Source organism: Harpia harpyja, chromosome 10 (assembly GCF_026419915.1).
Source record: "Harpia harpyja isolate bHarHar1 chromosome 10, bHarHar1 primary haplotype, whole genome shotgun sequence".
Taxonomy (NCBI): Eukaryota; Metazoa; Chordata; class Aves; order Accipitriformes; family Accipitridae; genus Harpia; species Harpia harpyja.
In genome coordinates this window covers 3,335,277-3,361,301 of record NC_068949.1, presented here as the reverse complement: position 1 = coordinate 3,361,301, position 26,025 = coordinate 3,335,277, and the positions used below count along the sequence as shown (strand labels likewise).

Sequence of the window (26,025 nt, the reverse complement as noted above, 5' to 3'; positions counted from 1 at the left end):
TAGTATACTTGCTCTTTGTTGATTATAGAACAATGTAATTCTACATTAACGTTCCATATGAACTAATTAAGTACTTTTAAGATTCATTTTCCTCAAGATAAATTTTGATAACCTTAAATGTAAAAATATTACACTTTGGTAATGAGATTCAAATGTTTCTAAAACCACTTCTATTCACATGGGTTTTACACTGCAATCACAAATTCACAAACTACCAAATATTCATTTCATTTTCTACAGCCAGATGGAGTTGTTTCCCATGTACTTATTTAATGAATTTCACTGTTAATTAGAGTAGTTTGCTAGCGGTGATCAATAAACATTTTGGATATTTACAGAGTAAGCTTTATGAAGAACAGCCACAGACTAAAAGGACAGAGGAAGAGAAGAGACTGTAAGATTTTGTTAGCTTAATTAGCAACAGTTTCATAATCTTCACAGAAGACAAATGTTTCTCATACTTAGTGATTTACTTCCCCCCCACCTCTCCCAGTAACTGGCCCACCCTCATAAGCAAAGATCACTTCAATTAAAATCACAATTAAAGCAATTTTTTCCATTTTAGAACAGAGATGCATAAGGACTTGTGGTTTGGAGGAGTACAGAATCCAAATCAAAGTCAGAAACAAGCGTAATCCCTAAATTTACAATAGTAAAAACTCTAAATACAAAAAGCTGCAGATGTAGCATGCTACCAAAATTTGACTGGGATCCAGATATCGCATTTTGTACTATTTCTTTTTAATGGAACAATCAAAACTCAGGAGGAACATTCAGGCAGTGAGTGTAATAGGTGCCTGGACATACTGGAGGAGAAGCGCAAGTGATATAGGATCCTTGATGTGCTCAGATTATGAATTTGCTGGGTACACGCAAATCAAGTGTACTATGCTGGCTCAGCAGGACTGTGGTACACACATCAAAGCCCATGCATCTGAGCCTGTTACTTTTAATACATCTGTCATTTTCTCAGCTTGACCATCTTAACGTACTCTGACCAAATTGAAGCAGACTGGCCATAACAGCAAACATTAAACTCGTAAGTGGGATGAGGGCAAGAGAAGATCTTACTGCAGCTAAGTAGATTAGGTGGATTCAAAACTACTGGTGTCACTAAGTGGTCAAATACCTAATTACAGTTTTCTTAGGTGCATGATATAAATTATAAACAGTTTTATAAAAATTCTGTGACCTAATGACTGAAGCCACTGGACAAATGGCACACCTCTGACTGACAGAAAACTGCAGGATTTTACACCACAAATAAATGTAATACCTACAAACATTCTGAACTGAGAATTTTCTGCAAAGGGCAGGGCTCAAGGCACAGAGCATATAACAAGCAGATCTGATAATATCTGTTTTCATCCTCACAGACAGAAAAGCTGCAGAAACACTAAAAAATTCAGAGGAAAGTAAATTACACAATAGGACATTTTTTCTTCTGGGAAACAATATGCTAATTCATAGAGCAAACGTTATTTTATTTTATCCAGCCGCTCAAAATAGTACATGTGGAGGTTTCTTCTCATAAGCATTTCAGGGAGACCTAGTTATTCATAATAAGAGGAGTCAGTACTCTTTCTTTAAGTTATCACCCACACTTCAGAATCATGTCCTTATGCTTAATTAGCAATCTGCAATTCTTAAATAAAGATAAGCAATTTAATCCTGTATGATGTTCCCAGATTTTCATATCCATTCTGATTGCTGCTTCCGTAAATACTCTCACAATTTCTACCCTGCATCCACTTCAAGCTGGTTGCCTATACAGTATTTCATATGAAAATAAAGCATCTGTGTAATTAGCCATCTACTATCAGAACTGGATTAGAATCACAAAAGAAACAAATGACTTTGGGAAAGCAGGAGGGGAAAAAAACCACACTTCCACACTTTCTCCCTCTTCTCAACATTAACATCAAACTGCACTTTGAGAATGAGCTACCACTTACTGACATGCAACTTGTGAATTTGCAAGTGTAGCATAATTGTTCATTCCCTCAATGCAGTAGGTTGCCTTAAGCCTACTTCTCTGCAAAAAAATGCAAGAACAAGAATCACATTAATTCCAAGAAATCAGCAGAGAATTAGACACAGCTGTATTTTTGCACATGAATTTCAGAGTCAACTACAATAAGATGAAAGATCTTTAAGTAAAAGGGATTAAAGGAGTAACTTATAAATAATCAATTATATAATTAAGACCTAATGCAAATTACTTGGAAAAAATAATTCTATAGCTCAAGTTCTTTATTCTCAAACCTTTTATTTGGTTTCACTTAACTCACATCAAGCTCAGATTCCACTCCAAGTTGCATACTGCAAGTTTCATACTGAGCATAAAGTGCAAGCATGCAAAGCAGTCCTCAAGGCATGAGCCCTTCAGTTACCGCAGCTGGTGTAACTGGCACATAAGTTGTGCTGGACACCTCTTAGCTCACAATCAAGGAGGAGCAAAATAAAGTTTAAAACAGCTTTAGCCCTCTTTCTTCAAGGAACAGAGATTTGATTTCCAAAGCACTGTTTCTACCAAGTAATTTCATTCTTCACAGCAAATGAACCTTCAACTGAGCATTTAATTTTTTTTCTTCCAGCCCTTCCAAACCTCAATGAACTGAAATTCAGTTCATATGGAGTGCAATGTAAGTAATTTTTTTATCACGATTGTAATAATCAAATTTACCAGTTATTTTTAATACTCATTTTTAATACAAGTAATTTTAATTACCATTGTAATACTCACCTAACTGAAACAACTACATTAGCAGTTCTATCATCACACACTTTTATGAGATCAGCCTTAGCATATGTGGCGGAAGCCCGAAGTTGTGAAATTTGGATTATCACTACAATAGCTGCTGTCCTCTATACCTCAGATACTTAACGGCACTTACTATGTATTATCCCTTTATAGCTGCATGTGAGGGGCTAAGGCATATACAGCATTAATGACTCCAAATGACAAACTAGCTTTGTTACTTCAACAACTGCTGTTTCATTTCACACCTGCCACCACAATCATCTTTTATTTCATAAAAGTACCTTAAGTTTTCTAAATTAGAACGTAAGTATTTGAAAATATGATGCCCCCTCAGAAATAAGGAAAGATTAAAAAAGGGCATACAAAACATGGATTTGAAGGTGACTGTTCTCAGTAAATGAACAGACATTAACAGCAAATACTAGTGTAGTTATTTCTGAGCCATATTCCTCTCTCTCAGCTAAATTTAAAGCAGCAGCTATTAAGATCTGAGAGTATGATATTCATTTAAAAACAACCTCATTCTAATAACAATTATTAGGGATAGGTAGTAACAGAGAAGGTAGATGTTCCTGTTTGCTATTATTAAGTCTCAATTTGCAAGTATCATTTTGCCAACAAGTAAAAGAAAGTAGCCTTCCCCTTCCTACTTCATGCTTTTGAAAGCTATAATTATTTAGACCTTCTAAAGTTGCCTCTATAATCACTTCAGTTTCTCCAACTCAGATTATCTTTAATTTCAGAAACTGGAAGGCAATTTAATTACCATTAATAGTGTTTTCAAATTAACATAATTCCTTTTTGATCCTAAGTAATCAGACACAGTCATTTCCTCCTAAGTGGTCTGTAATGTCTTCTGAAGTGTTCTTCTGTTAGCCAGAAATCTGAATTAATACCTTTTTTCCTAACAGTATTAGCGGGGACTTTTAGATCTCTGTTCCCTACTGCTGCAATATCTCAAAACCCCTATATTAAAATAGTAACAGTTCCATGCTGATCTACAAGTTAACTTCTTAAAACTGGGATTTTGCCTTGCCAAATCCCCAAATAAGCTCTGTGATACCAAACAAGTATCAGATACCAAGCACTGCAGATTTTCAGGATAACTTCATAACATAAAACAGAAGTTAAGAACAATAATGTCTTTCCTACTTTCCAAATATAATTTACTTTCTCCAAGCAGTCATTACCAAACAAATCACTTTTTAGTGGTCTGTGACTTTTTTGCTTTATCCCAATATACCCTAAGATTCACATACTACATGATTGTGGATTGCCTAAGACCTTTCTGGACAGCATCTCATCCTCAGGACAACTTTCCCTTCTTCCTACAGTTTGGACTAAATGTTACTTACTCTTCTCCAAGTTATGTTGGGAATATATTCTGGGAAGCACAGCTTCTCAGAATACCACTGTGGTTTACAGTCATCAATTACCACTGGGGAAACAGTAAATCCTTTTTTTGAAGAGATGTCAATTCCCTGGACATTATATTGATTTGTTTTCTTTATCTTATTTACATATTTATATTTCTGACAATTCCTGGTTCCTCTGATAATGTCAGCCACTACCATGGTAGGTACTCCAGTTCCCTTTTGACGACGTCTTTAACAATGATGGCCTCTGACTTGTGCTAATCACAACTTTTGGTCTGATTCCATGGAGTTTTTAGAAAGCATATTGACAGATCCCATTTTCAGACCTTTCTGTCTCATAGTTAACAATATTGACTTGACCTGCGTGATTGCTGCTTAATGGAAGCATATTCCAGTAAAGATGTCATAAAATGTCATGAAAGTCAAATTAATATTCCAAAACAACTACATAATTTGAAAATGATGGTCCTGTTTTGCTTTGCTCTCTAAAATAATTTTTTTTCCTTAACCAAATTTTACTTCTATGACCAAAGTAAGCTTTTCAATTCTTTTTTCCTACATTTCTTCACATATCTTACAGCAATCCTAAAGACATTTATTCAAACAACTCTATCTGTGACCAGTGTAATACAACTGCAACACTCTACATATTAGGCCTAAATAGCTTCCATTTTATTTTTAACACCAATTTAATTAGTCATATTCTTTTAACATTTTAACTCACTTTCTGAAGAGTCTCTGTCCCAACCAGACAAGCTTGGGCATTGTTGTATGTATTCAATCCGAGGAGAGAGAGATATTTAAAATAATTTAAATCAGAAGACTATGTATAGCCCTGGACTTAGCTCTATGGTGCCATTTAAACAACTGGGCTGAAGAGTGCCTTCCAAGCAATGCACTCCTCACCTGTATTTAGTCCCAATCTTGGTTATACTATCGCATGAGGACTGTACCAATATCCTCTCTGAAAATGTTTTGTGTCTTGTTATCTCATCTCACAGTACTTAAGTTGTAGAGCACCGCTAAACTAATCTCCATTTTCTTATTGGCAACGTTCTATTCACTACTCACCACACAGTACTATGAACTTCACTGAGTTTCAGAAGAAGTTTGTTCGTTCCAGGCTTTCATATTACTGCCTCCAATAACGTGTTTTTTAAAGTATAGCTCCCTACACTTGTCAGCCTCTTCTGTACTGCAGCTAAAGAGTCACAAGAATGTTATCTTCTCTACTAGTATGTAAAATTAAACAGTATTCTTCCTAAATTTATTAGAGAAACATAACCTGCAAGCCTTGCTGTGTAGGTTGAGGGTGTTTTCTGGACTGCATAAATCTTGAGTACTCACAATTGGAGTCATGCACTCCCCTGGAGCTCAATTTCTAAGTACATCATGACACTCCATAAGCAGCTAATGCAACACTAATTTGAGGCTCTCCTTGAAATGCACCATTCATGGTACCTTTAATGGGACTATGACAATCCAATCTATATGAAAGCTTCCAAAGCTTTCCTGTAGAAAGATCTGACAGTAGATAATGAAAAAACCTCACTCATTTTCTGGGTGGTTTGTTTGTTGTTGGGGTTTTTGGTTTTGGGGTTTTTTTGTGTGTTAGTTGCCTGTTTGTTTGGTTTTAATTCTGGAGTTTTATGCCTTTTCCTTGAATTATTTTAAACACACTCAGTGACTGACTGTGAATTTTATAAACTGTCTCCCAGGCTCTGCCCTTTGCACTGAGTTTACGTATACTCTGATCATAGCAGGTCCTCATCTCACATTTGTTCACCTTATCACATTTGTTCACATTTGTAACAGTTGTGCAACAAGGTCCTGCCAAAGAACTTTATTTCATGACATTATTTTACATATTTGTTAAGAAGTAATGATAACGTTTCAGAACACAATACAAATCTATTTTCCTTAAGAGACAATGCTCATTATTCAAAAATCCTGCCACCATCACCACATGGTTGAGAACTCCAGAATGACAGTGCAAAAGGCAAAATAATACATTTCTAACTCAAACATAGGAAATAAGGTAAAAAATGAAAGTAAATATGCTATGACACATCAGAATTTGCTGTAGTGATTACTAGGAAATTAAACAAATACTAAGTAATTAAAAGCTGCAGTTTTCTCCTTCACAAAGCACGGTGTCTTACATATTAAAAATAAATGGCAATATTGTAAATTTAAAAGTCTAATTTATTTAAACTGACAGAGAGAAGAAACTACTCCTTATACAAGAAAATTTCCATAAAACTCACTAGGAAGCTTTGACCATTTTAAAAACAGTACCTGGGCCAAAGGAGAAAGAAAACCAGTGAGTCTTAGATGAATGTGCAAAGGAAGAGAGTCTTAATTAGGTATCTAAACTCTTCTTGCTGCATTTATGATTTTATACAGCACTGTGGGAGACAGAATTCAGAAGGAGAGAGGGAGAGAGCGTGTGTGACAGAGCGTAAGTGAGCACTAGCACAGGAAAAATAGAGGGGACATTAAAACAAGTTTCATCCTACTGATGATACTAAGATAGGTTGAGTGGTGGAGGGAGTGATTGCAGTGACAAAGGATTTTCTTGTTTAGTGCTACTTTACATTCTGGTAGATGATCAGTTAAAGCAGCTGGAACAAAAAGAAGCCACAATATATGAACCTGGTCAAAAAAACAGTAAGAGCTGGACGCTACACCATTTAAAAGGGATCCCATTACAGGAACACATAAAAACATGAGAGATTAGACAAGAGCCAGTTGGCCTTCAAGGAGAAAAGGTATTCAGTTGTTCACTTGTAAGATTTGCAGACTGTCATAAGGTTTTAGAAACTATCTCTTCTTACCCTTCCTTGTTCTCTCCTCTTAAGAATGAAATATTGCTACCACAGTACTTTGTTCCCTCTTTCAATTTATGTGACAGAAAAAAAAAAAAGTTTATACAGTGATTACAGGAGGTTCAAATGAAAATAAAGTTTCTGGAAGTTTGGGCTGAGGTGGTTTGGTGGTTTTTCTTCCCCCAGTTAGTAAAAAAAAATCTGCTTAAACCCTCTTAAATATAACATTCCATGAAATAGACTAAAAAGACTAGCTACCAGCCACCTTGGTAACTGAAGAAAGGTTGTACTTCACCGAGTTCAGAAATGGCATAAACTGCTAGAACACAGCTTAAATGGTTTATGAACAGCAGAGTTCAGAGTGACTTGTAGTTATCTATTATTAAAGTCCTAAAAAGGACTCAGAATATATCAGAACAGCTGCCTAACACTCCTCTTGGGACTTCTCTCTGTAGCACAATGGTAGAAGCTAGGGACGTGGAGGTGACTAACCCTTCAGAGGAGTTCACTATTGGCCTGGTCCTGTTCCCATGAACTTAAATAGCATTAGCATTGAGCTGAGGTCAAGTGCTTTCAAGAAATCCAGCTTTACGGGGTACCTTTGGCACATTTTCAAAAGGGCAGCTTCTCCTTTGACGTACATCTTGGAGAGAAAACACTCCACTTTATACTTCACGATGGCCCTCCACTGATACAGACCAGAATCTAGAAAATGGTTTCCAACACAGTAGCAGTCTACTTATACTTTGATAATTCCTCTTCAGATATTTTCTTTTACAAAGCATGTTATATAAACATATACAGCCAGTACACATTTCTCAAGCTGAATAACTGAGAGCTGAGGTAAATCCCCAGGCAGAATGCCATTACAAGTTATTATGTTGTAGGTGCTTTATTTCTTGAGAGCTGTGCTTGACTGAAACAAAGTAGAAAGCAATCACGGATCCATATATTACAGTACAGTCTGAATGCTTCTTTGGGTCACATGGGAACTTAAAGCAACCTTAGGCTGCTTTAACCCACATTGATTCAAGGGGCTCCAGGCAGTAATCAGGAAGCAGGAAATCTGGAGGGAACACAGCATGCTCAAAGTAGTCCTTCCTTCAGCATTCCATTACTGTGCAGGCTTTCACACTTTCCACACAGTCAAGACTACTTACTTATGCAATAAATACTTCCCAGTTGAAGTCTCACCTGTGCCAAGCAGCCTGGTACCTGTGATGGCATTGCTTCCTTGTGCCTAGAAGGATTTACCCTGTAGCTAGCCGGTTCACTACTCACCTTCCTTTTTTAAAAGGATGTTTCAAATTAGAGGAAAATATCTGTTTTCTATGTTTGCATATTTATTCTGTCATAATTAGTTATACTTTCTTTTGTATTTTACTGAAATGAATGAAATTATAGAAAATGAACAAAACTCAGCCAGACAGATCCAACCATGCTTTTGTCCATTTGAAGACTACAGGAATCAAGGATGCAGAGCTAGAGCCTTGAGCCTCAGGGTGCAAGGGCAAAGGACTGGTATATAAGCATCAGCTCCTCCACTCTTAGAAGTGGAAGTAAAATTATCCAAAGACTTTGATATTTAGCTAAAAGAGATTTTTTTTCGCATAATGATTGGATGAGGTCCTTAGGACTTAACCTAAAGTTCTTTTGATATAAGGAATTTCATAACCCCATTATTACAGTTCCCAGCAAGATTCTTAACTGACCTTGTCCATTAGTGCTCTGAAGTCTCCCCTGCCCTGACCTGACTGCTATACTATTTTGAAGAACATATTGCTTTCCTGGATAGATGATTCTTTCTTGCTCCATTTTATCATTTGGCTATTGTCCACCTACTGCTCGTTAGCTATCTTGCCATTTTTATTTGCCTTCATTAGTGCTATATCCCTCTATGAATACACATTAGGTAGCAACTGCACTGAAGCATGTTGGCATGTTTTCCTCTCCATTTGCTGTCATTTCCTTTGACATGAATAGCACTGGTTGCCACAGGCCAATATATCAAATCATAAACCATTTTTCAGGGTTAAGAAAAAAGGGTTTGGTAAGGTACCGTACAACAAAAATAGTATGACCATATTTATGTCTGGATATACTTGCTTATTCTAAAATGAAGTGTCTATGATACTTGAACTGCAAAATACAGTATACGCTCCCACTCTCTAGTAATAAAATATATAGCATGCCTATAAAGAAAATTCTATTAAATAATAAGCATGCATTGGAATCAAATGAAAAATACACAGCTCAGTTTGCATTTACCAACGTTTGAAAATTTCAGCACAGCCAGTAAAATCAATTTTTCTCCCTTGTTAGAAAGATTTGTATATGCATTATTTTCTGAAAGTCCACATTTTTACAATTAAATTCCCAGCATAAACTGGATAACTGGTATAATGTTCATACAGCACAAATATATCTTCTGCTGTGGGGCCCCAAATCATTGACTTTTCTTGATCAGTGAAACCCAGTAGGAAAGGTTGTCAAATTGTGTCAAATACACACAATCATATCACAGCTAGATGCTGATGGATTGATATGCATCACATATAATACCTCCTTAATTTTTATTATCTCCATAAAATGTTGCAGACTCCTGTGTTCATTTTAGGAGCAATATCCGAAATGATTTATACCTCATCCTCCTGCATGGAAAGAGAAAGCCATGTTTGTGATTTCATTCACCGGCAAAGGTGGAAACTGCACCCAGCTTTCACCACTAATAAAATAGTGTTTTCCTTGACTTCCAGGTCAGTACCTGTATACCAGTATTTGCTTCTGAATTCAAGTTGTCTCAAAAAAATCATTTCCTACAATTCTGTTAATTCCAGGCTTATCTGGAAAGGCTAAACTCTAGCAAAAGAGTGGTCACTAGCATCTAAGTAGAGTGCATAATACTTGCTTTGAAATAACTTTTGGCAGTGCTACATAGGCCTCTCTACACTGGTAATCAATAGAATAAATAAACAGTCCTTGCAGCTATACCAAAGCTGACAGACACTACATATGTAGCATATTTTTAAGGTAACTAAAGCATGCACGCTCACTTGTATGTACATATACTTGTACGTACACAGATGTACAATTTTTTCCCCTATTAGAGCTCCCTTTTGCCATGACAATCCTTGATTCTAATCACTTTCACAGGCTTTATCTACTTTATAGTAATCACCAATGAGAAATTTCTACAGATTTATTACACACTAGGATGCTGAATGTCAGAACACAAAAATTTATGACATCTAAAAGGCTCTACACATTTCCCTCTATCCAGACCTGAGCCAGCTCTCCACAGCTGAGCAACAGCTTCTTCTCTGGTTGCCAGCAGAATGACCACAGTGACCTAGAGTTCCCAGGCTTCTTCTGAGAATGACAGAACTACCTGTTTTGTCTTCTGCAAACACTGAGGATGTGAGCCAGCAATGGCAATCCTCAAAACAGAAAACTACTCTGATATAAGCAACAACAAAATTTACCTTAATTTCCCTCCATTCTGTTAAAAGGATATCAGAATCTGTTTTGCAAAGTTTCAACTCCTCCAGTTTATTAGGATATTGATAGACATGTAAGTTGGATCATAAGAGCTGTTCGTAAAAAGACATGAATGGGAAGAAAGAAAAGGAAACACTGAATAATCTTCTCCCTCTCCAAGTGTACCCTGCTGACCTTTCTGAGCTTACAGGGCAATTTCACACAATTCATGAATTTGAGTAATATCACATGACTTTACCCATAAGCCACAAAAGTAACCTCTGTTTAAAAAAACAAACAACCAAACATCTCAGTATTCAATTGTGTTATCAGAAGGGTCTCAAATTTACCATTAATAAGCCAGTGTTCCACCCCATAAGAATGACAGAAATTTTCACGCACTAAGCACTCCTGCTATTTCTGTGAAACTAATTTTGAGCCAGCTCAGCAATCTATACCCCTTTGATCACAAAGTATATACTCCATTATTATTCCAGCAGCATAAATTACAACAAATTAGGAACTTGTTGAATTCGACTGTGACCATGACCCATGGTTTTGCTGTTAAGACTAGGCATGCCCCTTCCAATCTACTAGAAAGAGGACAGAGGTAACAGAGTTGCTTATGCTGCTGAAGTATCTCACATGCACTGTAGAAACTTTCAGCTGATAGCTTAATTTTCATTTTCTTGTTTTGAACAGAAGAAAAAACATCCTGGTCATAACATTCAGAAGCTTAAACAGCAGATTAACATAAACAGGATTTCATTTCAACATTCACATAACCTTATCTATCCTTAAACATAAATAAGGCGCTCTACTTGCTAGTGACTAACAAAGAATACAGGTTCTGTTTTTATTAAAGAAAAAAAAACAAACAAACAACAAAAAAGCCCCCAAAACCCAACAACAAGAAGAATGCAAGAATGAACATTAGAGAAAGTATTAAGTTTCTCTACAATCCTTTGGAACAAACCTGAAAGGCAAAATTGAAGACCAGCCTGTTGGCAAATAATTTTGGGCTACACTGAGAGAATAATGATACTTGTAAGTTTTTATTTAGATCCTCATATCCAGGAAACTGGCACTCCAATTGTAGTGGCTCTGATCAACTGCCCTGACCTTTTAGGTCACGGGCCATCACCAGACATGGGAGAAAGGTCAGAAGGTTATCTTTCTATTCACTACTAGAATAGTATTTTTTGCATGTAACCAGCACGTGTTTGCAATATCACTGCAAAACACAGAAGCCAGGTCCCCCGTGGTACTAAGGGATGCTATATAAACACAAAGAGAAAAAAGCCCAAACTTCCTTACTTCAAGGCACTTAAAATCCTAAAGACTTCATGCACTGGTCAAGTTTTAATCCCTAACAGTGACTGTAGCATAGCTAAAGCAACAGGCCCTTCTACTGGAGATACCACATACATAAGAGCTTTTCTGTGGTGTAGCTAGCAGGTGGTCATAAATTGCCAGCTACCATAAACTAAGCCAGCAAAGGCACTAGTCAGCACAGGTGCATCTAAACTAGGAGTCCACTGATGGCATGCAGTTAGTTCACAACTCCTCAGTGATGTTAGTACGGGAACTTTTGAAGTGGGAGTTCCTTATATCTGATTCAAGTTTCAGAAAGACAGAAGTAGGAACAAAGGAAAGAAACTGAAGAGAATGATAGGAAACCATATCAGCACATTGTGTCCCATTTACTGTCCTACTGGAGAATCCCAGTGGAGATGAGGCACTTCTTACAGGCAGTAACCAGACAAGATTAGCATCACATCACTGATTTATAATACGCTTCGTATTCTTAACTATTTAACTACTAACTCTTTAACATTTTTTTACATTAAAAAAACCAACCCAGGCTTTACACAATTACAGTAACAAAAGACAAACTTCTGCTAGTCAAAACGTTTGCAAATACTTCTGAAATGCAACTTAAATATACGTTTTGGTACAGCTCTAAATTCACTCAGTTAAAAACTAAACAACAAAAAAAGTACACACTTGGCACAACAGCCCACTGCCCTACTCCCAGTAAACAAGAACTGCTGGCTTGCTACCAGAGAGAGCAAATAGCACAGAAATAGCAACAGATCTGCTTACCCCACAAATAGAGCCAGCAAATTGAATGGAGAAATTTGTGTAATGCTTAATATGTATACTGACTGCTCCTGCTTTCATTTACACCACAGAGGCTGTGGAGGTTGTAGCACACACTCCAAGTTTTCACACAAATTTTGTAGTATAATGGTAGCTAGGAAAAATGACGCAGTTATGGAGTCTTCCTTGCCTGAAGCATAGCAGTATTACTGGAATCACCATTTGTCTCAGAGAAATCAAATGGTACTGGGAGGAACCTACTGAGCCACAGAACATGCCTAGTGTATGAGAAGTTGTAGTCAATATTAACTTCTGTTTTATTTTCCCATTATAAATGCTGGCAAGGAACAGTGCTCAGCCTCTCTTCCTCTCCAGTTTATTTCTGTTTCAATATTTATATCAATATTAATTTCCCCTGCAGAGTTACTGTCATATCTAATGAGCAAACACATGCTATGTGACATGTCTTTTTACGCCCTTGATTTTTACATTATCTCTAATTAATTCAGATCACTAATAATATACTTTTTAAGTGGTCACAATTAAAAAGCCATGTGCTATAAGACTGCACAAAGTTAATATAACGCACAAACCCACATACCATGTTCCTGTTCCCTGTCACAAAAGAGCTGTCCAAGTCTTCCTTTCAAATTTTCATTTAGAAACCCCCTCAAAACTAAATAATGAAGCTTCACAAGATATGATTACAGTATTAGAAGGAGGGCAAATACAGCCTAGCTATTTAACTCTAAGCAGAGCATTTAATCTATGGTGATAAGTTGGTTCTGCAGACATGCATGCTGAAGATGTCATCTTCTCTAAGACGTTTATGTTTTAAACCAGTCAAGCACAGTACTTGGTACTAACAATTCCATACAAGAGCCCTCTAAATTATAATCCACAGTATTTTTAAACTCAGAAGATGAATCACAGTCTTAAATTAATTTCAGATATTTCTTTCCTTCTCATAATTTCAATTTCATATTAAATCTCGACTGAATTGCTCCCCATTTCCGTAAGCCATCACAACAGTCAACGTTTTTTAAGGAAGCTATTAAAGCACCAAAGAGCACAGTGCCTTTCAAAACAAAGAATACATAGACCAATCCTGGATTCACTGGTCATCTCTGTATTTGCAAATAATGTGGCCTAGCAGGAGGAGACTTACAAAATGAAACAGTGGTGCACAGAACTTCATATCCACACTACATCCATTTGACAGTATTTTCATTTCAGAATAGCCCTTCTCTCATCCCATGGTCTGAATGTTCGTTTGAAGTGTATTAGGTGTACTTCTGGAATGTGCCCTTAAGTTCAGTCTAACTCAAAAGGAACTCAGTTTGTGTCTCTACGATCACTTCCATCATGTGAACCAAAGCACAGTAAGTGGCGATGATAAAATTTTCTTCAAAAGCACACTCCTGATTCAAAGTAAAGCACAAAAGGAGATGCACTCATTGAAGTCAATGGGAGCTTTGTCATCCCTTTCAGTGAGAGAAAACTTACTTGATCCCTCCCTCCCTTTTTATTTTTTTTCCTCTGATCTTTCAGTTTAGGTTTAGTAAGACATGAAGAGTAAAAAAGAACTGATAAATACAGTGGAAGAATAGTGTGTTAAATAAAGGGAAATTTTGCTGGTGTCGTTGTTTAGGTTGGTTTAATTCACTCTGGCTTTTCTCATTCTCACAATCACGCACTTAGAACCGAAGCAATGGGATAAAGATGGTGATATTTCCATGCCTGTGCTCAGAAGTTCACTTTAGGGTCAAATTGCTGTGCCCAAGCTGATTACTCCTGAAGGCAATGGGGTTCTCCAGAGGCTGAACAGTCTGCTCATGTTCAGCTAGTTGTACTTCAGAGCTTTCAAGAATATGTCTATGATGGCAAAGGTAACATATATAAATCCATCAGCTCTTTAGGATCCTTTTGTCCCAAGTACTTTCCTCAAAAATGCTTCCTCTCACTCTTGCTGATATAGAGAGGAAAGAAATGTGAGTGGAGGTAAGGTACCAGCACACTACAGTGCCCTGACTGAACATGAAAATCTAGTTGTTGCAGAAGGGGCTGTTTAAAAACCTCATACCCAGAAATGAGAAAACTTTTTATTTTTTATTACGCCTCTCCATAATCTCCTGTAGAAGAATCTCCTTTATAAATTATATATTTTTCATTTTCTTTCAAACTGTTAAAGCTCTTCATCTTGTGATTTATCATTTACATAGAAATGATTAGGTTATTATGCATACTTATTATGTGCCACAGATAACACGTGAAATCCAAACATGTATTATAAAGACGGTGTGTATGACGTTAAACTAAGACACTTAATAAGCACTTAATATAGCCATAAAGCAAGTGGCAAAATGCTGAGCAGACTATAAACATTACCCAATCTTTTAACATAGTAGCTTCTTACACATCTTTTCTATGAGTTAGATACCATTCCCCTCGTATTCTTTACTGAAGTCATTGGAAGAAGTGGTAGCAGTTCCTAAGTGGAGGATGAATCCAGCACATCTATCCTTTCAGAAAGCATACACAGTACAAACTGCATTCTCAGCCACCAGCAGGTTTGGGAGGAAAAATAAAAGGGAACTGCCTTCTTTATTGCTCCAGTTGTTAATAGAAGCGTAATGACTTTATGATGTTATAGTCTGCATAGCTTTGCTGTCAGTCTTGCTCCCTATGATATTGTACCTGCAGCCTTGGAAATTAGCAAGATCTTGTTTTGAATAAATAACAGATTTGTTTTTCAAGGAAGAGGAAGCTTTCACAGTGTAAAGACCATGCCTAACAAAGCTTTCCAAAAGAGTAAATGTTACAGGGAAACAGGGACAGTAGGAAGTATGCATCAAATGTTTCCTATTTGCGGGGGTAAGTAAATGAAGTCTGCAAAATCACAAGTTTAGTAGCTTGTCTTCAGCTCTCCTCCAAGATGCTGAGATCGAAGTCAGACTAACTGCCTATTTAGTTCAGTAACCTCCCCACACAACTTTCCAAATAAAAATGTTTGTCCAAGTTTTGTTGGCTGACCCACCTTCTCAGAATCACTTACCCATATAAAGTTCTTCTGGTGCACTCTGTATTTACATCACTGAGAAAGGATAAGGCATCAAGCACAACAGAATCCATGGTATGAGAACTGCTAGACCTGGTATAGATGTCACTTGATCACCTGTCTTCCCATCAAGAGAGAGTGGGCCTGAAAGCAGAGCAGGAAAAAGTGGTGTTTAAAATCATAACCCAAAGACCAGAGGGGTCATATGCACTGCACTGCACGGTGTCTCTCTAATCTCAAACACACCTGGACCCTCAGCTCTGCAGCTCCCGCTTCCCCTTCCATATGAGAGAGAAGAAATGAACCTTTATTTCCGGACTCTCCTCTCTGTTCTTGTTCATTAACCAAGGACCATTTTTTCCTTCCTTTGCCATTTGCCCATGCTGTTCCTACCCATTGCTGCATGGCTGTTTTTCCTCTAGATATTTCTCTTTTTGAAGCTTCTTTCACCTGTATCACACAACTACTCCACCTGCTGCCCACACTGTCTCTCACAGCAGCTGTTTCTAACTGGCTGCTTGGTCACAGCTGGAGGGATAATTAGGTTCCACATTAAGCCTCTTCAGCTGCTGCTGAGTGGAAAGCATGCACTTCATCACATTTCATCCTGCCAGAATTACTGGTGGATCCTGCGCAAAGTGCATGGAAGGCCTGTGAACTACCTAGCCAAATTCTGCTAAGATATTCTGCGATTTCTTTTTAGTGCAAAATCAGATTAGATTTTGGCCTCACCCCTATGGCAGGCTGGAATTAGACTGCATTTTCTCTTTTCAATCCTTGTACACATCCCTCTCATACAAACCACTTCTTTAGGTGCACCTGGATGTCCAGAATCTTGCCTGCAACAGTAGGTGCATACATAGTTTCTCTGATGCACCTGAAACAGCCTTCTCACAATGATAAACAAAACCCTAATCGTATAAAGCATCTCTTCTTTGGTTCTCATTTAGTAAATATGTGCACATGAGCCAAGGCTTTCCTGGGCAAAAATTAAAACAGCTGAATACCCATGGCAGACAACTGTACTCTAGGTTAAATATTTCAGCAAATTTGCACCATTTAACCACAGCATTACTGCGAGAACTTATTTTAAGAAAAAAACTTAGGAATGTTAAAAAGTCTGTTTACAGTTTAAGGCAGACTTTTAGGATAGCTCAGAAGTTGCATTTTTTCTATTTCCTTAAAATTCATAATATGAACTTGCATTCTTTTAATACTTGACAGAGAAAAGTTTCATTGAGCTGCCGAGTTGTAAGGATGCACGTTGTGTACTGTAATATCTTTTTCTGAGATCTTCCTAGTCATAATTATGACAAACATCTTAAAATTATTCTAATATATGCATGTACCTTATTACAGATGCTTCCTTTTGAAAAAGTTATTGAGACAGCATAGCCAGTTTTAAGTTTTCTAAAAGTAGCAGAATGTTGTAGTACTCATCCAGCCAAGACTGATCACTGAGAACAGGTTAATGATGTTTAAGAGAACATTTGAACAACCCTAATCCAGATTACATACTTGCTCTCTGCCAGCACATGTTTCTGCCAGCCTCTTCTAGAGCTCCTGTGGCGGTTAGGATTTTTTGTGTGTTCAAGAAGTGGGGGAAGAGTTAGCAGCACTTTTAAGACTCTCAGTAACTCTCACATCTCAAGACTTAAGATGCTTATGTTTTCAAGAGCTCTCTGGAAGAAGAGAGTTAAACAGTCACAAGGTCTCCATCTCCTTCGCCATTCCCAGCAATGCTGATTTAGAAACAATCACAAGACCTAGCACTTGTAGAATATATCCATGATACCAGAACCGCTCAGGCAGTCTAAGTGCTCCCTGCAGAAGATATGATGCATGGCAACTTACATAATACTGCGCAACGCTGACATTTTAATCCAAGCGTGACACTCATAGGGGCAGACAGATGAAGTATAAGACATCTTGAGTCATGTCTGCCTCTCAGGTAACTTGTTATATACCAGGCACAAAAGAGGGCTTTCCTTCTGCTCTGTTGAATGGGTTGCTGAGCACAATTCAAAACAGTCTTGAGGCCAGAGTACATACAACCAGTCTGCCTAAGGATAGGGACAAGCGAGGGAGATAGAAATCACATAAAGCCACATATGCGTTCCTACTCAGTTTTGTTGAAAATAACAGCGGATGACATAAGAATCTTATTTGCAAGTATTAAAGCTATACATATTTGCAAAACTGCAGATCATCACTAAACAGACCCTCTGAAAAGCAAGAAGGAAAACACAGTAGGCGACAGATTTCTGTTTTGAGGCAAAGAAAATGTCACCCTATAAAGAATGGCCTTCAAAACTAAAAAAGAAAATAATGGTAGTACCTATGAACTTCCGACACATTAAAATTTTCTGCTGAAAATTTAATGCTTCTAAACTGTGTCGTATTCATTAGAGAATTTACTTGAATTTTCTTCTCTTTCAGAAAATTGAGCACAACATGATCACCATTTTGCACACAGCAATATATATATTCAATTTTAAATAATTAATGCAAATTATCTGATATAGAAAATATCCAAACTCTTTAAAACCACTGTTAGAAAAATTCCAGACAAAACTACCCTTTGAGCACTAAGAATTCTAGTGAGACAAAAATAATCATTAAATTACTGTTATGGGTGTTATCACACTAATTGTAGTGAATTAAGTCCTTTAAGAAACACCTAAGAGAAACTGAGGATAGCAGAGTAACATTCTATAAAACCAAAACAGAAAGCATGGTTATTAAAACCTTCCTGACTTGTTTCATGCAGAACTTTTTGAATCATGCTACCAAAGGTGTAATGCCTTTGGAGTGCCCAAAGGCAGTGGAAGCACCTCTTTCATAAATGACATTTGGTATGGAACACTGGGTCGGAGGGAAGCACTTACTAGGAATGCTTGTGCTGCTACTATTTATTTCCACTGTCAGAATAACATCAATGAATTAATAACAGCAGCCTAAAGAATCATAGCACCTTGAAACAACAGGAGGAAGCCACTAGAAAAAAATATTCAGTGATGTGATACGTTTTGAAGATTACAATTTCTCCAACATGGTTTGAGCCTTATGCTTACTGGGACACCTGTCTTTGTAAAACACTGAATTCTTCATCAAGTGCTTTCCAGTAGCAGATCACAATCTACAAGAAAAGGTATCAGAGGTGCTTAAATATCTTCTAATATACAAGTAACTTATTTCCTCTGCCTTTATTTTTAAAGGATTCAAAATGGCTATCTCCTGGACAACTTCAGATAACTTCATACTAGTTTCACTAACTTCAGTGACTATGAACTCATGAAGAAACCAGAATAAGTAAAACCACCATCATTAAAAGGGCAGTTGTTATATATAGCCAATAAACTTGTAACTATTACTTCATTTTATTTTTTCCCCAGGTGTGATACAAAATTATCCTACATCATAACAAACCAGTTGTATCAAATAATTCCAAGCAGCATCAATAACTTTTTTTTTTAAATTCAGCCACAGAAATAATGCAGCTGACTTCTACTTCAGACAGGAGAAAAATGAAAGCTTAAACACTTTACGACAGAGAAAAAGAAAAGAAAGCAGAAATAATGAAATCTTTTCTCGTGAATACATTTAAGTATTTCCTTTGTTCTAAAATAAAAGTTTTGTGGAAAGGAAATAGTTTAAAAATTGTAAGAATGATACTTATATTAATCTATTAGGATAAAATAACCTACTAAAAAGAAACCAAAATTTCAGAGTATGTTAAGAAACCAATCTCTGATGTATTACTCCTATTGTACTTGTCAAATAGGTTCCATTGTTGTTAAAGATAGTATAAATCATCTTTATTGAAACCCTGGATTCTGCAAATACAACAGTGATGGTATGCTTTTCTGAATATAATATAATATAATATAGCACAACAGAGAGCCTATCACAATGCTTACTAAGTAGTAAGCACATAGTAAGTTTAAGTAAAGGAAAGAAATCTAATTAGTATCATTCCACTTCCTTAAAAACAACAAGGGATTTCAGTGGTGTAGGCATCCTGCAGTCAATCAAAAATTCTAAGTATGGAATTTTTTTTTTCCTCAGCTCCTACCTCCTGTTTCAAAGGTTGAAGGCATTTATATATATTTTAAGAATGACTCCATGTATTAAGACAGTGATGAACCCCTACACAGGAAAAGGCGGCATGATTCTTCTAATATTGCACTGAAAAAAAAATACAGGAAGTATAGCAGAGAATACAACCAGACTAATCACTATTACTTAAGTATTCCCATAGCAGTTCCATTAAGTAAACCTTGAACAGGACTGCTAAAGCAGTAAAACACTGTTTTGCATCGGAGCTATTGATGCAATAAGCTGCTTTATCTCCCAGTCTTGAAGTGTTTTTCTTTTTGAAAATATATTCTTATCACCATAAAAATACAATATTAAGGACACATAACCTGAACTATAGCAGTCACTACTTATCATTCTAATTATCCCGAGATCATTTACTATTCCTTGGGAGAAATGCAGTTTTGAAAAACCTGTTTCAAAAAACATTGAAAAAGTCTTTTCCGTAGATATACCCTTAGCTTCTGATACTGGGCAACAGTGGAAGAGCATTACCTAAACATGACTGGTGAGAGAACAGTGATGAAAGGAAGAATTTTTATACCCTAGGTCATTAACAGCAAGAATCATGCACCTGATGTGAAAACTAACAGACAACCACATAGAATGTATTAGACATACAAATGGAAGCTGATCATGCAGCCTTTATATTCTCTAATTCAAAAATGTCTCAAAAACACACAAAAGCATTTCTGCATAATGGTTGAAAAATGAGTAAGTTTCCCCAGAACAGACTTTCTCCTCATATTTACAATTCAAAATACCTAATACAATGATTGTATAACATAACAGCTTGTATAAGCAATCCAATCCTATTCGTTTTATAACAAGAGTTTATATCCGCTAAAACAGGTAAGCCTTTACCTAAGTTCTTCAGTATTATATTCAGCTGATAACACAGCCAGCTTTTAAGGTGGGGGAAAACAAGAGAATAACTTAAGTGCTTAAACAGCACACAAAAGTGGAAAGGTATTCAAATTAAACCACAAAGTCCAATATCTATTCAGGAGTACCATGTGACACAATCCACATAAAGCACAACTTTTCTTATTTTAGAATTACAATATACAGTATCTTTTCTTTTTAAGTCTAAACTATAAGGAATTTGACAAAGACTTCTACTATTTGGCAAACTATGTATCTGTAGCACTACTATGTAATACCAAAGGATGAGAAACAATTTTATGAAGACAAAGGTGTAACAATTGCTGAAAAGGTTATTAAAATTTGAAATTATTTATTCCTTGTCATTAACAGTGTCCCTGTAGAAATATAAAGTTAAATATGTTTCTGTGTATTGATTCGATCCCTTTCCTCTAAATATTTTAAAAATATTCCACCCCCCCCATGAAGTAGATAGAGCTGCTAAGGAGCAGGATTGCTCCCTTTGACAACTATGCTACCTTAGACATCACCTTATCCTTCTGAAACACTTTCGAAACACTGCTTACGCATTGAGCTACGTCAAGTAACATCGGCCCCATTTGGAAATGATAACGACTATGATAAACAATAAGGTGTGTTACCCCCTCTGCAATACCAGGGGTGCTTTGTCTCAAGTGTTTTCTGAAAGGTTAGAACAAAAAGGAAAAGGGGAAGGGAGCTATCCTTTAAAGGAGACTTATTTCCTCCTTTAGCCACTATCTCCCAAGAGCACTCAGATTCACCTCCTATTTAATTAAAAAAACAGGACAATGAAGAAGACGTCCCTCTCTCCTCCTCCCTTTCCAACGACAGGAGCCACAGGGAGGCGTTGATACTTCCTCGCTGCTTCGGGCGGGGGGAAGCTCAGAGCCGTTCCGTTCCCTGTGGAGAGGCCCCCCCCCCCCCCGCCCCTCCCCCTTCAGCAGCGCGCGGCCGAAGGGCCGTTAACGCCCGTTTCAAAAACAAACAAACAAAAACAACTGCCGCGGGGGCGCGCGCGGGCCGGCCTCGCGACAGGTCGGCGCCGGCAGGGGGGCAGAGGAGGGCAGGTGGGTGGGTCACGCGCCTCGGGGGCGCGCGGGATGCGCCGCGCTCTGTGTGCCGCCTCCCCCGCCCTCCGTCTCCACTGACTGGAGTCAGATCTGGAGTCACCCTCTGCTGATCAAGGGGACGGACTGACTGTGGGAAGCGGTTTATTCAAATTTACCACCTGCTTTATTAGGGAAAACGTTTCTGCTCAGGGTGCTCACAGGGAAGACCGCGTACTGAAAACGGAGGTAGCATCTGCCACAGACACTCTGTGGAAAACAGCCATTACCAGTGTTTTCTGCGTCCTTTGTAGCTTCAAAGGCTGGACTGATAACAAGCCAGTGAAGAAACAATAGTCTTTGTTCAGATTGTTTTAATATGTGATGGGAACGATATAAACACTTTTCAGCTGTTAGCTTGTGTTTCTCATTGCATCTAATACAGCGCTTCCAACACGTATGCTGCTAGAATGTCACTAAAATGTAGACTAAAATTAGTATGCAATTAAACCATTCTTTTATAGACCACTGTCTGGGTTAAATACATTAACTGGCCTTCCAGATTCAAAATCTGTGGAGTTTGCAAGACCTAGAACACTATTTTAAAAGAACTCTCATATACATATACCTGTAGTTATTTATATTTAAGCATCGGTATAAAACTGGCCAGCTATTCGAATGCTACCTGTATAGCAGCTGTAGGTTTTTTCTAACCTATCTCTTTCCCATTTGAAATTTTAACCTATCCCGTTTGAAATTTTAGCCTAAAAAATCCCAAAGAATTTGGGTTTTAAATAGCTTATGATCTCTTTAGTGCCTCTCACCATTTCTGTATTTCCCAAACCCTCAGCCTCCTGCCAGAGCTGTAGGGTATTGTATGTAGCCATACATAATGTACAGAACACGTGGCTGGTCTAGCTGCAACAGCTCACAACAAGGGCTCTCTCCGCACCTTAGGAGAACCAAGCAGAAAAATTCCAGCATCTATCTTACTGTGTAGAGCATCTAATTACACTGAGATGGTAAACTAAGATAATGTTTGACCAAACATTGGATGATATAATCACAAACAAAATGTGGAATTTTTAGTCGCTGATAATTTGTGAGTACAAATATCTGTAGAACAGAGGAAGAAAAGGGCTGAAAAAGATGACTAAAATTTAATTCTTCCAGCTGGAAAAAAAGAAAATCCCTAAATCCCTGAATGAACAGGATAGTGGAGTCAAAGCATCTGAGACCTAAATTACCCTGCCAACCTAGATACGCAATGAGATTCTGGCCTCGCTGAAACTTAATGGCTCTCAGTATCTGCTGACTTGCAACAGGACAGTTTCCCCTTCGAAGTACTGGCAGCGCTCTCATCCTGTTTGCAATTAGGAATACTAATGTACAGTGAGGAATACCACTCATGCATTTTTTACATGATGGGGCTTTAGCTAGGTGAGCACCTCTGGAAATGCACCTGTAAATATCTGTGGTGATGATATATGGATGCCCCGTACACTTGTTTCACCTTTACGTGGTAGCTAGGTAGTCACTGATTGCATTGTCCCTGTGCCTGAATTCCTCTCCCAGCAGCTTGTTCACCTCACTCATGCTCTGCTCAACATGGAGCACAGGTAACTGCAGCACAACTGGAATCATAATGAAGACTGTAATGCTATTTATAGACTCTTTATAACTTTATCGCATCCAATTTCCTTCCAATATTTCATGGCCATCAAGCATGTAATAAAACTAAAAGAGAATGGTCCAGATCCCTACAAGGATTTAGAAAGGATTTAAGTGCTACAAAGGTTCTTCTGATCAAAAGCGAAAATCATTAACTGCCTCTGCCCCCTCCCCTCTAATCCAAATGAGAAGCCTCATGACTTCAGGACGCCTAAATTCAAATGTTGCTCTTACTTTAAAGGCTTTGCATGTGCATTAAAAGCTCCCCGGACAGTTCTGCTTCCACCCATGCTCAGAAGTTTTGACATCTTGAGAGCTAAGCAGTCCGGCGGTGATTTTATGGATGACAAAAAGAGGTCAGAGGGTTTATGCATTAGCAGTCCCTGTAGCAAGGAACTGACACCCCTCACCCCCATTCTTTTTCTTCTCTAATGAGCTGAGAGGAATCCTGCACAGTCTCAGGCTTTTACCTTAGCCAACCACAACTTAAATAAACAGGTACTTTCTTTGGCTCCAGCAAAGGGTGTACTTTTTCTTATTCCAAACCAGCTTCCATCTTAATGGTTCAGGCTTTCCCCAGCAGGTGGCTTGATATACTGTCCCACAGAGAAAGGAAATGCAAATCTCAGTTTTCAGCCTTGCTAAATGATTTACAAGCTATATAAAAGGGAGTTCAATAATTGCTAATTCTTCATCCTTTGCATTGTTCTACTCTTTAAAAGTGTGGGGTAGGGCATTTTGTTTGCACATCTTTGTGCTAGAAGATTCACAGCCACATCTGTTTTCATGGGCTGAACTACTGCACTGAACAGGGAGGGCTAAAACCACCCCTGAGCCTCAGCTACCCCCTTAGCCTCAGCTACTTCCATTTTGGCTAGGCCAAAGCAGCTCCAGTTGAGCCTGTTCGCCTTACGCAGCTTTCTGTGCAGTTCCTGAGTCGTTCCAGATTGTACCCCTCTTCACAGGGAATCAAAATGTCTGGTACAGATCCTGCATTTTATATTCCAAGGACTAGGAGGCTAAAATTTAGACACTGCAGTACTCCAGTTTGATTTTAGGACACAGTTCCCTTTTCCTTTCATTTTTGATGAAGCATTTTCTTGTGGAAATGTACTAAGCAACTAAAGGGGAGAATGTTTCATGTCTTTTCCTTGTCAACTGAGACTGTTGCTTACTAGTAACTTTATTATTCTCTGTACTGGTTAATTAAGCCTAATCTCCTATCTGCCCTATCTTCCTGTGCAAAACTCTTGTACTAAAAGATGGCAAATCTCTTTTTCAGAGGCTTTATCATTTCAGGCAAAAATACCATCTACCCCGCACATCACGGAATTTTCTTTCTAACTACAGGTACAAAACCATGGAAAAATTCCTTAAGAGCAGAAAGTAATGCAAGCACAAATGAAGGTTACTTTGGGAGACTCAGACTAAATGACTTTACGTATGTTCAACTCTTGGCCTCTGAACACTCGTTTACAGCACTCTTTAGAACAAACTCAAGCACGTAAACAGACTAATACAATTTTATACCTGTAAGAAAAATCAATCCAAAAGACAAGTAAATCTTACTTCAACTGCAATTTCTTGCTTGTTGTTTCTATTACAGAACCATTGTGAGGTCATAAAAAAAAAAAATCCACCTGTCTTGAAATTTTAAATCAAAATAAACTGTTAGATATTATTAAAAATTTATAAAATAACCAACTGCTGAGGGTCACTTTGGAATGCCTTTGCACATGCCAATTCCTGTTCTCTTTCTCTTGTTAGAGAAACAACCTCTGCTGTTCACAAAGTTTGGATGTTTGGGTAGTTTATAGGGAGATGGAAGAGGATACCATTTCCAGGTATCCTCTGTAGAACAAAAAATATTTTTGTAATACTAAGTAAACAACCGAACCATATATTAATAATGTGCTTAAGTGCCAAAAACTGTCTGCCAGTGTGCTGTCGTCTCAGCAGAACTGAGCAATAAGTTTCCTGAATTCTTGGGATACTTTCTAAAGGATGTAAGAATGAATATTTCAAAAGTGCTCAGTGCATCATCGTCTCTGATTACATGAGATGAATCACAAGATACATCTAAACAGACTGCATTACAATTTATAACTTAGACAAACTTTTTGTGATTGAAATTTTCAACACACTAAAAAGAAAACCTTGAAAACAAGCAGTTCTGCAAAATCCCCAAATACAGGGAGTCTCTTTTGCTGCTGTGCAAAGTAGTCTGCTTATTCTTTGGTACCAGCCCCAGGAACATCACCCCAGCACAGAGAACAGAAATGAGAAAGGCAGGCTTTTTAGCCTAGTTCTGGCTGCAGTGTTCGTATGCTGTTGTCTTGGTTAATAAAGTGAGGAGGCAGACCCAGAATGTGCAAAATACTGAAGCATTTACACAAGTGTAACTTGCACAAATATAGTTTAGAAAACCCTTTTTTTATCCATGGTTTATCTTACTAGTCATTTCTTACTCATCCTTTATTACTGCTTAATAGTTCTGAATCTCTCCTAGAGATCTAAACCAGATTTTTACACCCTTGAAATGAAATGGACACCGATATCAGGAAACAGCTCCAGAGACAGGGTTAGATCCTTAGCTGGAACAAACTAACATGTCTTTTAACTTTAACAAAACTATATATATTTACATCTGCTGAGATGCTATTGTAGAACTCTTTCCTCACCCTTTTCCAGTATTTTC

The 26,025-nt window shown here is 37.6% G+C and overlaps 1 long non-coding RNA gene across 2 annotated transcripts in view; it reads right to left on the bottom strand.

The window, feature by feature from the left end:
- Positions 1–26,025, bottom strand: part of LOC128147516 (uncharacterized) — a 178,869-nt gene that overhangs the window by 58,247 nt on the left and 94,597 nt on the right. For both annotated transcript variants that reach the window (XR_008237034.1, XR_008237035.1), the window contains one exon: positions 15,604–15,750. This is a non-coding gene — a long non-coding RNA (uncharacterized LOC128147516). The remainder of the gene's footprint in view (positions 1–15,603; positions 15,751–26,025) is intronic.